Raw genomic sequence first — 5,836 nt, 5'->3', positions numbered from 1 at the left:
TGAATGTAGGATCAGTCCACTCCACATCTGCTCCCATCCTACCAGTTTGAATGGATGTGATTTCTGTAATTCTGTAGTTCTCAGACTTCTACTCAACTTGATTTCTGACGATTCTGAGTGATGCTTGTTCTATATTTTAGTTAAAATTTTGACATGGTTGTGCAAAGAGGCAAGCCATGTCTGCCTAAACTGCCATCTTGACCTGCTTGTTGTTTTAAGACACAAAGTGTTGGTATAATTTGTTATGACGCAATAGATAACTAGTGTGCTAGCTATCAGTCCATTGGAAATTTACTTACTCTCTCAAAGCCGCTGTATCTTAATCTATGAAATAGGGATAATATATTTCACATGGTTATTGTTTTTTTAAATATATTTTATTAATTATGCCATTACAGTTAAAGTTTTATTTCCTCCCTTCATTCCCCTCCACCCTGCACACCCATCCCCCACCCTTTCCCTCCTTTAGTTTATGACTACGTGTCTCAAGTTCTTTAGGTTCTATATTTCCCATACTATTCTTGCACTCCCCCCTATTTTCTACCTATCATCTATCCTACTTATTTTCTGTACCTTCTCCCCTCTTCTCCTTCTCCCACTCACATATTGCTAACCCTCCATGTGATCTTCATTTCTATGGTTCTGCTCCTGATCTAGCTGTCCTCTTAGTTTGCTTTTGTTTTAGGTGTGGTTGGTAATAACTGTGAGTTTGCTGTTCTTTCACTGTTCATCTTTTTTATCTTTTTCTTAGGTAAGTCTCTTTAACATTTCATATAATAGGGCTTGGTGATGATGAACTCCTTCAACTTGACCTTATCTGAGAAGCACTTTATCTGCTCTTTCATTCTAAATTAAAGCTTTGCTGGATAGAGCAATCTTGGATGTAGGTCTTTGGATTTCATGACTTGGAATACTTCTTTCCAGCCCCTACTTGCCTGTAAGGTCTCTTTTGAGAAATCAGCTGACAGTCTGATGGGAACTCCTTAGTAGGTAACTGTCCCCTTATCTCTGGCTGCTTCTAGGATTCTCTCCCTCATTTTAATCTTGGCTAATGTAATGATGATATGCCTTGGTGTGTTCCTTCTTGGGTCCAACTTCTTTGGGACTCTCTGAGCTTCCTGGATTTCCTGGAAGTCTATTTCCTTTTCCAGATTGGGGAAATTCTTCTTTACTGTTTGTTCAAATAAGTTTTATAGTTGCTCTTTCTCTTCCCCTTCTGGTACCCCTATAATTTGGATGTTGGAATGTTTAAAGATGTCCTGAAGGTTTCTAAGTCTCTCCCCTTTTTTTTGAATTATTGTTTCTTCATCCTCTTCTATTTGGTCATTTTTTTGCTCTTTCTGGTTCACTCCCTCGATTTGAGTCCCAGTTTCCTTTCCATCACTATTGGTTTCCTGTGCATTTCCCTTCATTTCAATTAGTTTAGCCTTCATTTGTTCCTCTAATTTCAACCAGTTCTGTGAGCATCCTGATCACCAGTGTTTTGAACTGTGCATCTGATAGGTTGGCAATTTCTTGTTTGCTTAGATTTATTGGCTCTAGGGCTCTGAGTTGTTCTTGAGCCATGTTTTGATCTGTTTGTGCCTGTTACATATGAGGAGCGGATCCTTAGTTGTTCACCAGGGCGGGGCCACCCAGGTAGCTGGTTTGTGATGCTAAATATGGGGGCGGGGTCAGAGAGGGACAATGGCGGTTCCCTCTGCTGCTTCCTGCCACTGGGGCCTGCATGGTTCGTCCTACCACCACTAGCTCCGCTGCCTTGTGCCCTCAGTGGGTCCCCCCCTGCTTCTTCACACCTGGGATCCACCCACGGCTGCTGGTGCACCTGGGTGGCACCCAGTTGGTCCGATGAATCTTTCCTGCCTGATCCTGCTCTGCTATTGGCTCTGCCCCTCTTACTGGTTTGGCTGAAGGGTTCGTTGTCGTCAGACTTCCGTATAGTTCAGTTTTCTGTGGTTTGGCTATGTTTTTGTTGCTAAAACTTTGTTGTTTTTAAACTTGGTTGTGTGAGAAGGCACAGTGCTTCCACCTACACCTCCATCTTGGCAGAAGTCCCTCACGTGGTTATTTTGAAAGTTAAATGAAATACTTTAGGAAAGTCCTTAGCATGATGTCACATAGCATTTCAATGTATCCACAATTATCATCAATGGAATCACGAGTTACATTCTGACTTTAAAATTCCAGAGAAATATTGATCACTTTTACAAATAGTAATAAGAATTTCCTGTTCTGCTTCCTAAATAAGTTTTCTACTTTTCTCTCTATTTTAATATTAATCATTATAAAAGTGCAAATATGGGGGGCAGTGTCTAGTTTCTTAATAGAAACTTGTAATGCTTCCTGTTTTCAATGGAAACAAGGTACCAGAAGGCACTATTCTCATTATTATGAACATGTATTGAGTACTCATGAAATGTTCAGGCTTCTAAGCACATCATATACATATGTCATTTAATCCTCAAGTCACCTGCAAAGTAACATTCCCCATCCCTCCAAATGATTCCCCATTTTAAAGATCAGTAAACCAAGGGAAGCAGAGACAAGGTAAATCCTTTGCTGAGGGTATAGTCAGAAGACATTTGCCTCCAGCAACAGTGCTCTCAAGGGCTCCACAGCTTGTGTACCATTTGCAAGTAAAAGTCTTGCCCTCAATCCAGCTGTGCCCTTGGCTGGGCAAATCGCCTTTCCATTGCCCACAGCAAAAATCATATCTGAGTGTGCTCACCCAAACTAATACGGGTATTTTATCCCTTAGGAGTTAGCCATTTCAAGATTTCTCTATTCATAGTATGAATTGTAGGCTGATGCTGAGTCAGCACGTTGAGTCTTACTGGTATCCCCGCTTCTGCATGAATAACAGCATGTGCTGACAAAGAGCTTTGGAGATGCTTTAATTCCTTCCCTGTGGCTTTTGCCTCAAGAATTGGCTTACTCCGCTGCTGTGGCCTGATATGCCAGCACAACACAGCAGCCTTCTTGGGTTGCAGAACTCTAATTTTCTCAGTACCTTATGGTCTCTTTTGCCCTTGAACTCCAGATATTGACTTTTCACTGTAATGCACATTAACTCAAGAAATCCAAGGCCAAAGAAAAACATTCCACCAGGCCTACCTCTTTAAGAATTACAATTCAGTAGGAAATGGAAGAGATTGTATAAGGGCCATATTTGTTCCCAGGTGTCTGCATGCCTGAGAATCACTGAACAATTCCCTGCACAGCTGGAGGGCTTACCTTGGGGAGACTCAATATGCTTGGAATCATCTGAATTTTTTACTTAAAAAATATGATGTTTAACATCCAGGAGGCATGTTACATTTTTACTCTTTATAATTACTAAAATAGAAAATGTTTTGAGAAAGGGGGTCACTTTTATTAACATAGGTTATTTAGTATTTGCTAACCCCATATTAGATTGCTACACACCTATCCTATATCCTGTGTTCCAATGTTTCAAAAAGTTTAAAATCAGATCCAATTGAAAATGGATGCCCTTCTAGTGAAGGTACAAATATACTAATCTAAGAAAACAAATCCCTTACGTGCATTATAGAAACCCTAGAAAGTCAAACTTGTATACTTACTATCTGTATAAAACTGAGAAAGGAATTCCTTATTCATGCACATCAAGGACAAATTTAGCTTCATCAGTTCATACCACATTGTCTACAGTGTTTACCAAGCACTCCTCCCAAAAGGTCTCAACCTGCTGGAGAATTCTCTGAACCAATATTCATAAAAACTTACACATGAATGGGCTTTTTGAGGTCAACTTATTAAACACTTTCTTAGTGCAGAGCTTCCTTCCTGAAGTTCCTGCCAGATGGTTTGCAGATGCAGAACTCTAGAAACTATCTCTCTTAGCAAGCTTCCCCTGACCTTGGTCAGAATTCACTCCTACTCCCAACAAAACTTTATAAATCACAAATGCTATCATTGTAAATAACATAGTAATAATTGCAGCTTCCTGGACACCTACCATTCACAAGTCACTACAGTGTCTCATACAATAACCTTGCATAATAGGTATGATCATTCCCCTATTTAGATAGGAAATGGAATAAACTTATTCTAAAACAACTTGTTCAAGGTCGCAAAGCTAGAAAGTGGCAAAGACATGTCAAGTAGGGAGGGTCTCAAGCCTGAATGCCTGCTGTCCTCTCCATGCCACCTCTATCTATTATATGGTAAACCTTGTTGGAATTATTCTGTACTGATCTGTTACCTTTCCATTGATAGTAAACTTCTTGAAAACCAATATGGTGTCCCTTGTCTTCTGATCTCCAGTCTCTACCACTGGGGCCAGCATACAGTGTCTCAAAAAGTGTTACTTGTTGCATAGGTCATTTCTCTGTACCTCTGTTTCCCCAAAGCCTCAAACCCTGATTCTAGATCACTTCCTTTGTCCCTCTTGTATCACACTGATGGAAGCTAATAATCAGGAAGCAAAATATATTAATGTATTAATGTAACACATTAATATATTATAATACATTAATGTAATACATTAATATGTTGAGTAAAATTCTTTAATCAAGTGATATTGATAAAATCTTAGACTTGTAATACATTATAATATTAATGTATTACATTACATTAATATATTAATGTATTGCATTAATACATTAATATATTAATGTAGTACATTAATATGTTGAATAAAATTCTTTAATCACGTGATATTGATGAAGACTTAGACTTGAAAAAGATTCTGTAAGCAGAAAGTTGTGATCATGTGAACATGCATGTTTAGAACTATTTTTTATGTTTGACATTAAGTCAATAAAAGCAGATAAATATGAGAATTCAGCCCAGCCAAGTAAGAGACGTGAAAAAGAAAGAATATTTTTTACATAATCTGGGGGGGTACAGGTAAAGTGGGTCACTGACACAGAGTTTTGTGTGCAATTCAAGCCTAGGATGTTGGCTGAGGTTATTGGAAAGATTATGGGTTAGAAATAAAAGGGGGGGAAGATGTGCCCATCTAGAATTTTTGGGTACATCTCATGTGTCTTTGGCCTTAGCATTTCTGCATGAAGATCCCTTCATGTGACTGAAATAACAGAGCTTTCTTTCCTGGGTTGCTGACTATTGAGGCCACCTGTTGCACTTCAAATGCTCTCTCATTAGCCCTTTCCTTGTTTCATCACCCATTCTTTAAATGCCTTCCACAAAATATTCCCTGTCCACACTTTATCAATCTTTCATAGTCCTCTTCTGCTATACAGCTTTTACTGACTGTACCAGTTCACACTGACCTGGTTCAGGACTGAATTGTACTCCTCCCAATTCATATGTTGACCCTCTAACTTCCAATGTGACTGTATTTGGAGATAGGGTCTTTACAGAGGTAATTAAGGTTAAATGAGATCATAAGGATGGGGCCCTAAATCAATAGAATTTGTGTACTTGAAAGAAGACGAGGAAACACCAGGAGTGTGGTGCACAGAGGAAAGGCCATGGGAGGACACAGAAAGAAGATATCCATCTATAAGCCAAGAAGAGAGGCCTCAGGAAAAACAAACCCTGCCAGCACCTTGATCTTGGACTTCCAGACCACAGTACTGTGAAAAAGTTTATTTCTGTTGTTTAAGCCACCCAATTTACAAATTTTGTTATAGCAACCTGAGCAGGCTAAGGCATTTCCCTCCAGAGTTTTTTTTGCCTTTTACCTACTTTGTCTGCCTCTTTGGTAGTTTACATTGTCTTGTTTTGAGTCTTTGTATCATATTTAAGTCTATTCTATTTCATACTCCCTTCTTTACATATTACTTCATCAATATGTGACTTATCTCCCAAAGCACAGTATCAACTAGAAGAAAATTAAGTTATGCAA

Source organism: Artibeus jamaicensis, unplaced genomic scaffold (assembly GCF_021234435.1).
Source record: "Artibeus jamaicensis isolate MK-2021 breed Jamaican fruit bat unplaced genomic scaffold, CSHL_Jam_final contig_519, whole genome shotgun sequence".
NCBI lineage: Eukaryota > Metazoa > Chordata > Mammalia > Chiroptera > Phyllostomidae > Artibeus > Artibeus jamaicensis.
This window is presented reverse-complemented; position numbering follows the sequence as displayed.